Genomic DNA, 10395 nt, shown 5'->3' with positions numbered 1-10395 from the left:
TTTTTTTTTTTGTAAACTACCCCTCTAAAACAAACAAATCCCTCATATTGAAATGTGGCACGATGGAAAGGTGTCTTTGAGTCACCAGATCTGCATGCCTCTGTTACTAATTACTTCATGTAACCTCTCTGGACCTCAGTTTCTTTATGTGTATGTAAAAGTGGTTGATTGGGAAGTCCCTGATCAATTTTGTGATATATATACATACACGTATAATATATACACATACACATGTGCCACCTAGCTGATTATATCTAATACATATAATTATATACATGTGTGTATCTATACACACACACATACATACTCTCCAAATGGGGTCATGAAGATTTGGACATGACTGAAAACAACTGAACAAATACATACATGCATACATACATATATATGAATTATACATACATACATACATACACACACAAACACGCATGTGAATGTGAGAGAGTTTCTCCTTTTCCCTCTTCCCCACCTCACCCTCACCCCCACGGCAGCAATAAATGGTTGTAGAAGAAGGACAAGGTAGCCTATGCCTACCTGTGGGAGTCTGAGAGGGAGATCCCGGCTGCCTTCTTTTATTTTACTGTTTGCTTTTTCTGAGCGTAGGTCAAAGACTAGAATTCCTGAAAATGACCTTTCTGTTCAAGTTTTTGAAATCGTAGGGTCATAGATTTAGAGCTGGAAGGGACCTTAGAAATCATGGAGTCCAATCTTCTTGTATTAACAGATGAGGAAACTGGTACCTATAAAGGTTTAATGACTTGCCCAGCTAATTAAGTATCAAGTGGAATTCACAAGTCCACATTCAAGGCTCTGTCCAGGAATTCTAGAGAATTCCTGAGTTGGAGAGTCAGGCCTTTTTCTTGGAAAAAGAATATGCAACAAAAGATTGCCCTGTGGCTTTAGGACTGATTTTGTATTGTTCAATATTTTTCAGTCACGTCCAACTCTTTGGGATTTTCTTGGCAAAGACACTAGAGTGATTTGCCATTTTCTTCTCCAGCTGATTTTACAGATGAGGAAAATGAGGCAAACAGAGTTAAGTGACTTGCCCATGGTCATATAGCTGATAAGTGTCTGATGACAGATTTGAACTCGTGAAGAGTCTCCCTGATTTCAGGCCCAATACTCTATCCACTTCACTACCTAGCTGCCCCTTAGGACTGAAGTCATGCTCTATATGGGGATGGGGGACAAGAAAATCAAACCTTGTCTACTCTATGATTGCAAGGAGCTGCTCTGAAGATGCAAGTCCAGGTGAATGGGGAGTATTTGTCTAGCACCTCTGCAAAGTGGTGGTGTTTTTGTTTCCTACTGTACCTTTGGGGAAAATGTCATGGGCTGTGGGGGTGCTTTATATTTGTGTATGTTTTTCATGAGTTTGTGTACATTCTTTTTGTTCTGTGCATTTTCTGTAGTGGGGGAAATAGAGGCTATCCCATACCAGATACCAGGTGACATTCAAGATCCCTTACAATTCTAGATCTATGAATATCCTAGGATATTCTTGATCTCAAACATACAGTCTAATGATGTATAATATAATCATTCACATACAAAAATTTTCTGTTACGTACAAATATGTAGAAATATGTTAAAAATAATGCTTTATAATTTACAAAGTAATTGCATAATTCTTCTCATTTGTTCCTCACAACAACCCTGTGAAGTAGATAGTGGAGATATTTTCATGTGAAAATTGAACTCTCTCCACATCCAAAGAAAAGAAGAGAATCAATGGAATTCTCTGGATAATTCAGACTAAGAAAACTTAATCCTATTTCAATTCAATTTACTTCAGTGCAACATTGATGTGTCTGGAGGCCCTGAGCCAAATAACATTGTTCTTCAAGGACAAGGCACCATAAATTGAGAATTCCACTTCCCCAAATAACGTTTTTCTGCTACCACTCTTAAAAATCAGTAGATTAATTTGTGTGTGTGTGTGTGTGTGTGTGTGTGTTTAATTGTTATAGCAAAGAGCAGGAATATTTAAATGACATCATTTATGTTCTCTTAAATTGACATTATTAATTATACAACAAGGTTCTCTCAACTATAAAAAGCAACTAAACTGTAATTTTAGAAATGAAAATTTGTCTTTTTTTTCATAAAGAGTTTACAGTTCACATTCTTTAAATTACATTTTATTGATGCCTTTTATTTTATATCATGTCATTTCTGGAAATAGCTTTGCCAGTATTGAACCCCTCTGTAACAAATGAAAACACTCACCACAGTTACTATATCTCATGAAAAACGAAGTATATTGCCTTTTAGCCCCTTACTTCGCTGCTAAGAAGGGGATGTGTGTTTAATTAGTAGCTATCTGGTTTTATTACTGGTTTTTTAACTACTCAGACTTTCACTTCCTTGTAGTGATCTTTTCATTCACATTGGTATAGTCATTGCATATTGTTTTTAAGGTCTGCTTCTTTCATGCTGCATCAGTTCTTACAAATCTCCCCAGTTTCTCTAAATTCTTCATATTCCTCACATCTAAATATTTCATTACATTCATATACCACAACTTTCTCAGACATTCCCCAATCAATGGGCACCCACTTTGTTTTCAGTTCTTTGCTACCACAAAAAAGTGATGCTATGAGTATGTTGGCGTATTGTATCTTGGGATCCATAATGGTGAGGCAAGGGAGCCTTGCCTTGGATGAAGCTCCAAGGCATCAAAATCCTGGGAGATATGTTTGAATAAAAAATTGGTTCAGGAGATAAATACTTTAGGAGGTACATACAAGAACGAGAGAAAGAGAGAGAGAGAAGATAGCAGGGAAAGGCAACGTTTTAATGGGCTCTCAGAGCGATAGGAAAAAGCATATCCAGAGAGGAAGTCCTATTCTGTGGCTGGAGTTGGAAAACAGAAAGAAGAAGCAGAGCTGTGGCATCCCTAAACTCAGGAATTCCAATAGAATTCTGATATCCAGCCATTCCCAAAGTTAGGAGGCTTTATTAGATTCTAGTTTACTTTGAGACTTGCATAGACAACTATGAAGCATATAGTATTGAACCCTAAAATTTTACCTCCAGGCTATGAGTTCTGAAGTAACTATGTTGACTGCCTTATATGCTGAAAAGGATTAAGTTCAAATGTTCCTAGAGCCTGTAAAGGATTGTCTACTTGTGTATGGAGGCAGAGGATGATTACCACTTCCTTTTCTCTCATTATTAACACTGATATTATTAAATTTTTATGACTTAGTGAAATGCTTCTTTGCTATTGGAGTTATATTTTGTATAATCTGTTAAAAGAAAATGTTGTGTTTTCAGGGGTTTGGCTATAATTTAAAAAAACCAAAGGATTATCCCAAACACATCATGTCATACTTGGGGAAAGTAACATGGAGATCCAGAGCTAGAAGTCTCAGTTTTCACAGGTTGAATTACACTTATTCATTAAGAGTACTTTCATTTACCCATTCATTTAATCAAATACCTTCTATGTTCAAAGAACTATTTTAGGTACTGTGGAGAACAGAGAATAGAAAACACTAGCTGCCCCCACAGAGCAGTAGGGAGGGAGTGTATGTGTTGTGTTTCTTGCTTGTAAATGAGGATGTTAAATGGTTTACAGATTTTAAAATCTAAATTGCAGTATAGCAGTTTTCTCAAAGAATCAAGAAAGATTTGGTTGATTTTTGCCATTTGTTGCTGGGAAACAAACAATTAGAGAAAAATTTGGGAGGAATGTTTGAATTTGGTATTAACAGATGGAAAAAACAAATGAATTTACTTTTCACTTGCCTTTCATTACACTACTAGCTTCTTAATTCATTTTTAGTATTGCTAAGATTGAAACACTCCCCTTCCAGATTTTGTTCTTTGGTCTTATTAATGAAGGTAAAAGGTTGCCTTGTGACATTCAAAATAAATTATAAAGCAATGCAGTGGTCCCAAAGATGAGACAGAGCAGCATTTCTTCAGATACATCTACTAAAAATCATCAGAAGGGGAATACTGAAAAAGCCTTCACTACTTCTTCCTCCTATAAATGTTCTTTTGGGGCATTTGATCTTTTAAAACAATTCCCCCCTCTAAGTTGGAAATAGTCCCTTTACTGCTCAACTGGGTGTGTTTAACATACTCCAAAAGTTCAGACTATACTTAACTGGGATCCTTTGGGTAAAATGCCACCAGAAGCACATGCTTCTCATTTATATCTAATAAGGTTTCTTTAATCAGTGCTGGAATATAAAAAATGTGTTGTATTCTAACGGAACATTTTGAAAAATGCCAAAAAGCATTTTTTTGGGGCTTTTTTATGTAAACATCCCCTCTCCTGAAAACTCCTCATTGTTACAAGAATTTTAAAATGTCCTAAATTAAAATCAAAGAGACATTATGAGCATCGTGTTCCATATTTCTTGCGTGGTGGTCTTCCACAATCTTGAGTGTGATTACATTGTGTGTTAGGCCTTTGGTCACTGAGCTAGTTTCCTGGGCCTGCAAAAGGAATTTTCAAAGCCCCACCTAAATGTCTTCAAAGAACAGAGAGCTAGGCAGTCTGTAGTGATTTGATCCTGTAAAATTATTGGGTGGAGGGTGAAGATATGTTAATATGATGGTGTGTCCTGTGTGGGATTTTTAGGGTGGTAGAGGTCCAAATTAGTCACTGACATAATCGTGAGGAGGAAAAGTAGTTAGATACCTATTTGAGAACAAGAAAAGGGGCTCAATTTTTATTGACCTAAGCAAATATCTGTCAGCTCAGCTTAGCTAAGTGTATGGAACTGTAGCAAACACCACAATCTGGTAAAATTTAGAACATTGAGGAAGTTTAATCTGGAATAGAAAAGCATGCTTTGGGGAAGCCCAGAGTGGATTCAAGACCTATATAACATTAAGTGGAAAATATAATTTCATTGTTAAGGGCCAGGTCTTCCAGGAAAGACCTAGGGGGGAGGTGGGAAGGGAGAGAAAGAGAGAGAGAGAGAAAGAGAGAGAGAGAGAGAGAGAGAGAGAGAGAGAGAGAGAGAGAGAGAAAGGGAATGTGAGAGTCAGAGAAAAAAAACAAAACAAGTCGCTGTACAGACCAGTGGTAACAAATCAAGTGGAGAATTGAGGGCATTAATCAGGTCATTTAGAATTGTTATTTATTTTTGCCTGAATGATCAAGAATAATTGTGTCAAAATTGTTCTGGCCAGAGAAACTGTTCTAAACTCAACTCTGGATTATTATTTGCATAATAAATTTTAGCCAAAATAACAATGTATATTATGCTTACACACTACTTACTAAACCCAACTCTCAGTGGATGATATTAATCCCTAAGTATCAACAACATGAAGAAAAATTACATAGCCACTTAAGGAAGCTTATAAATTCCAAATAAAGTGTTGAAATATATCCATTCAGATAGCAACTTATTATGTGATATTCTTTTATACAATGCCTCATCATAGTCTGATACTACCTTAGACACACAAGTAGTTGACAGCCAATTGCTTTGAAATAGGAATCTAGAACTCCACAACTTTGCTATACTTTGTAACTAAGCATTCTTTTAACAAATCTGTATTCAGTGCCAAGTATCAATTGATTAATTATCATCTAATAAATGCCTAAAGTACACCAGGTACACTCTGCCAAATGCTGGGTATGCAAAAATAAAAATGAAATTATGTCTGCTCAATTTATGGTGAAACAAACACAAACTATATACAAAGTAAATACAGAATAATTTGGATTATGTGAAAGTCAGAGACCTCTCTGCTGGATTCTGGGCTAGGTACAGTGGGTCAATACAAAGGCATGTAATAGCCCCTGTCCTTAGTAGTGTATAATCTAGTTTGGCAAAGCAGAAACTTGAAAATGGTAAGCAGGACTCTACACAGCCTAAGCAACTAAAACATCTGTTTGGATCAGTAAAGATATTACCAATATGAATGATATTATGTGATTCTGTGAAAGTTTGTGGCCTGTAAGATTTGTCATATCAAAAGAATATAATGTCTTTACACTAAATTAAATTCACTGAATATGTAATGGTGAATTGATTTATATACCCTTCATTAAATTTGACTCCAGTCAACAAAATGACCATTTCATTTTTGCTTTTTTTAACTGCCAAGTTGCCATTTGCCAGGTACCATATACCTTCCCAAATCAGAGCTCTGGGGAAACATCTTCTGAATATTTGGGGCCAATGATTGGTCAACCTCTTCACCTGCAAGTTAGTGGGAAAATTCAAACTGCAACTGTGGCCAAGTAAACAAGGCCACGTTCTCAGGAAGTGCCTTTATTCTAATTTGATGTTGATCTAAACGGCTCTGAGTACACTAAAGGAAGGTGATGTTCTGTGACTTGGCAAATAACATCTTCCTTAAACAAGAAAACCAATTGTAGTACAACCTAGAAAGGTTGTCATGAGGAAAGATATTTAAACAGGATTTTAGCTGCAATCCTAAATACCCTTTTAGCATGAAATTTTGATTGAGGGAACCATTGCCTGTGTTTAAAACTATTTTATAGATATATAGAAGTAAAATTTTGAGATATAATGAATGTGATAACTGAACAGACTGGACCCACATGTAAATTGATTCTTGGTAGAAGTCTGTAATAAATGCAAGCACTTTAAATGTATTTATAGGATCATCAATTTATAGCTTGAAAGGTACCTTACAGGTCATCTAACCCTTTAATTTCACAGTTAAGGAAACTAATGCCCAGAGAGATCAAGTGACCTGCTACTACCTAGTGAATCACAAAGCTGGGACTCAGTGCCCATTGTTCGGCCCTAAATTGAGCTCTCTTCCTCCTGTACCCCACTGCCTCCATAGTTAGCATGAGTCGAGTTGGATGTTCTGACAAAGAAGGCCTAAAATATTTCAGACTGCCTTCCAGTGAAATGAATATTAAATGAATAAACATCAATGAAAATGGAAACTCAAACTCATAGCATTGGTACTATGGTTTTTTTCAGGTCACTGATGCTTAATTACCCTGAGGATGAATCATCAATATGACATTCACAGTTGATATTGCAGTGGTTGTTCATAACACTATTAATATTCATCATGAAAAATGTCAAAATCTTATTTATAATAGCATCGGATTATTTTATGTATCTAGCCCCATTTTAGATTTGAAAAGAACTTATGTAGGAACTGCCTCTTTCTCCTATCATTACTAATATCTAAATTTTAAGAATTTTTTGAATCTGTTGCATAATAGAATTCATGGTGATTTCTATTATGCATGCTCCTCAACACATCCATTTTGGGAACATTCTAAACTACAACCCACAGTGTTTTCTTCTTATGCAATAGGATAGACAGCTGTTCTGTATTTCACTTGTCCTGCTTCTATTCCCTAACAAAGTGAATTTTTTTATTACTTGGATTGAATGAAAGCATAATATTCTTCTCATGGAAAAAACTCCAACAGAAAGCTTTCCCTTTCCCAGTATCCACACCAATAACATTTCCCCCATGCCTTATCCTGAAGTGAGTACGTAAAAACATTAATGAGATTGTGACATTATTCTTTATACCTTCACATGTTTCAATTGCAACTTAAAATCAGAACAAAAATTCTTTGAAGACAAGTACTTAGTTCATTTTTCATGTTATGTATTTTTTTTTTATCATTGAAAGCTAGGTGCTAGATTAATTTATTATCATCAGGTGCCAACAAGCATCAATATCCATGAAATACTAAAAGACCCAGAGGAAAAACTCTAGTGTATTAAGTAGATCTTCTATGGGAGATTAATGGAAAGATATAAACAAAAATCATATAGTAAGAAGTATGGATTGGCTGTGGTCTATACTGGTGGAGGTCCACACCAGAGAGATCACACATCCATCAATATAATTATTTGTGTTGATGAATGAAATGCTTGACAGAACTCGGGGAAAAGTACAAACTATTGGGTTGTTACACTTACTTGTGATATTCAGACATGGTTGTTTTGACATCAAATATTCAATTTTGCCAATGGAGAAATCCCACTGAAGTATTTTCTCCCTTGATGGCCAATGACTAGCACTGGAAGTTCACTTAGCTGATTGGCTGGGGTTTCTTGTATAACAAGGTGCTGAAAACATCATCTGCAGCCAATATGCAAATTTGTTTTGATTATGCTTATTTGTTTTTACTTATTTTTATAATTCAATTTTATTTTTATCTTTTCTTACAAATTCTCTCCCTTCCTCGACCCTTTCCTCATCCACTGTGAAGGCAAAAATTATATCTATTATATACATGAAATCATGCAAAACATATTTCTGTATTAGTTAAGTTTAAAAAAAAACAAGAAAAAGGAAAGAGAAAAAATATGATACAATCTGTACTCTGAGTTCATTAGTTCTTTATTTGGAGATGGATAGAATTTTTCATCATGAGTCCTGTAGAATTGTGATTGTGGTAGATCATTGTATTGAACATAATTACCAAGTCTTTCACACTTGATTATTTTTATAATATTGCTATTACTGTGTAATTTTTTCTGGTTCTGCTAGCCTCACACTGTATCAGTTCATACAAGTCCTCCCAGGTTTTCTTGAAACCATCTCCTTCATCATTTTTTACAGCACAATAGAATTCTATCATATTCACATACCATAACTTGTTCAGCCATTCCCAATTGAGGAACGTCTCCTGAATTTTCCACTCTTCACCACTACAAAAAGAGCTCCTATAAATATTTTGTACTTATGGGCCATTTTCCATATTTATGATATCTTTGGCATATAGACTTAATAGTAGTATTGTTGGGTAAAGGGTTATGCATAATTTAAACACCTTCTGGGCATAGTTTTGATTTGCTTTCCAGAATGGTTGGACTGTTCACAGTTTTACTATTAGTATATTGGTGCATTGTTGTACCTATATTCCTCTAGCATTTGTCATTTCCCTTTTCTGTCATCTTTGCCAGTATGATGGGTGTAAGGTGGTACCTGAGAGTTATTTTAACTTGTGTTCAGTGATTTAGAGTTTTTTTATGTGATTATTGATAGCTTTGATTTCTTCCTCTGAAATATGTCTCATCATATTCCAGGACCACTGATCAATTGGGGAATGGCTCTTATTCTTACAAAGTTGGTTCAGTTCCTTATATATTTGAGAAATGAGATCTTTATCTGAGACACTTGGCAACAATTTTCCCCTCAATTTCCTTATTTTCTTATAATTTTGGCTGCATTGGTTTTGTTTGTTCAAAACCTTTAACATTTTATATAATCAAAATTATTCATTTTTCTTCCCATGAACCTCTCTCTCTCTCTCTCTCTCTCTCTCTCTCTCTCTCTCTCTCTCTCTCTCTCTTTCTCTCTCTCTCTCTCTTCATCATGAATGCTTCCCCCATAGATCTGACAGGTAATTTTTTCCATGCTCTCCTAATTTACTTATGATATCACTCTTTATGTCTAAATTATGTACCCATTTTGTGGTTATCTTGCTATATGTTGTGAGATGTTGGCATGAATCTATTGTTTTCAGCAGTTTTTGTTAAATAGAGAATTTTTGCCCCCAATACCTAGGATCTTTAGGTTTACCAAATACAAATTGTGCTTATTTGCTGCTATATATTGTGATAGTGTGTTATCTCATCCATTCCATTGATCAACCATTCTATTTTTTATCCAGTACCAAATATTTTGGTGATTACAGCTTTGTTCTATACATCTGGTCTTGGGTTTGTTTATTTTCCCCCTTACGGAGCTTATTTATGGCTTGTACAATTTCTTTTCCTAGATATGATTATTTTAAATATTCTACTTTCTCTTCTGTACATTTGGCAATTTATATTCTTGTCCATTTCATCCATTTCATTTGGACTGTGTTTTATTGGCTTATTGTTGGGCAAAATAGCTCCTGATAATTGCTTTAATTTAATTTTCATTGGTTGTGCATTCACCCTTTTCATTTTTATACTGATAATTTGATTTTTTCTTTCTTTTTTTAAAATCAAATTAGTCAATGGTTTATCTATTTTATTGTTTTTCTTTTAAATAAAACCAGCTCCTAGTTTCATTTATTAGTTCAATATTTTTTTCTATTCAATTTTATTAGTCTCTCTTGATTTTCAGGATTTTTATTTGATGTTTAGTTGGGGGAGATTTAATTTGCTGTTTTTTTAGATTTTTTAGCTGCATGACTAATTCATTGATTTACTCTTTATCTCTTTTATTGATGTAAGCATTTCTAGATAGAAAATTTCCCCTAAATATTGCTTTGAATGAAGTCCACAAATTTTGGCATGTTGTCTTATTGTTGACATTATCTTTAATAAAATTATTGATTGTTTCTATGATTCTCATTCTTTATAATTAGATCATTCAATCTCCAATTAATTTTCTTCTTTCTTTCTTTCTTTTTCTTTCTCTTTCTTTCTTTCTTTCTTTCTTTCTTTCTTTCTTTCTTTCTTTCTTTCTTTCTTT

This window comes from Vombatus ursinus, unplaced genomic scaffold (genome assembly GCF_900497805.2).
Source record: "Vombatus ursinus unplaced genomic scaffold, bare-nosed wombat genome assembly UNPS02014779.1, whole genome shotgun sequence".
Classification (NCBI taxonomy): Eukaryota; Metazoa; Chordata; class Mammalia; order Diprotodontia; family Vombatidae; genus Vombatus; species Vombatus ursinus.
This window is presented reverse-complemented; position numbering follows the sequence as displayed.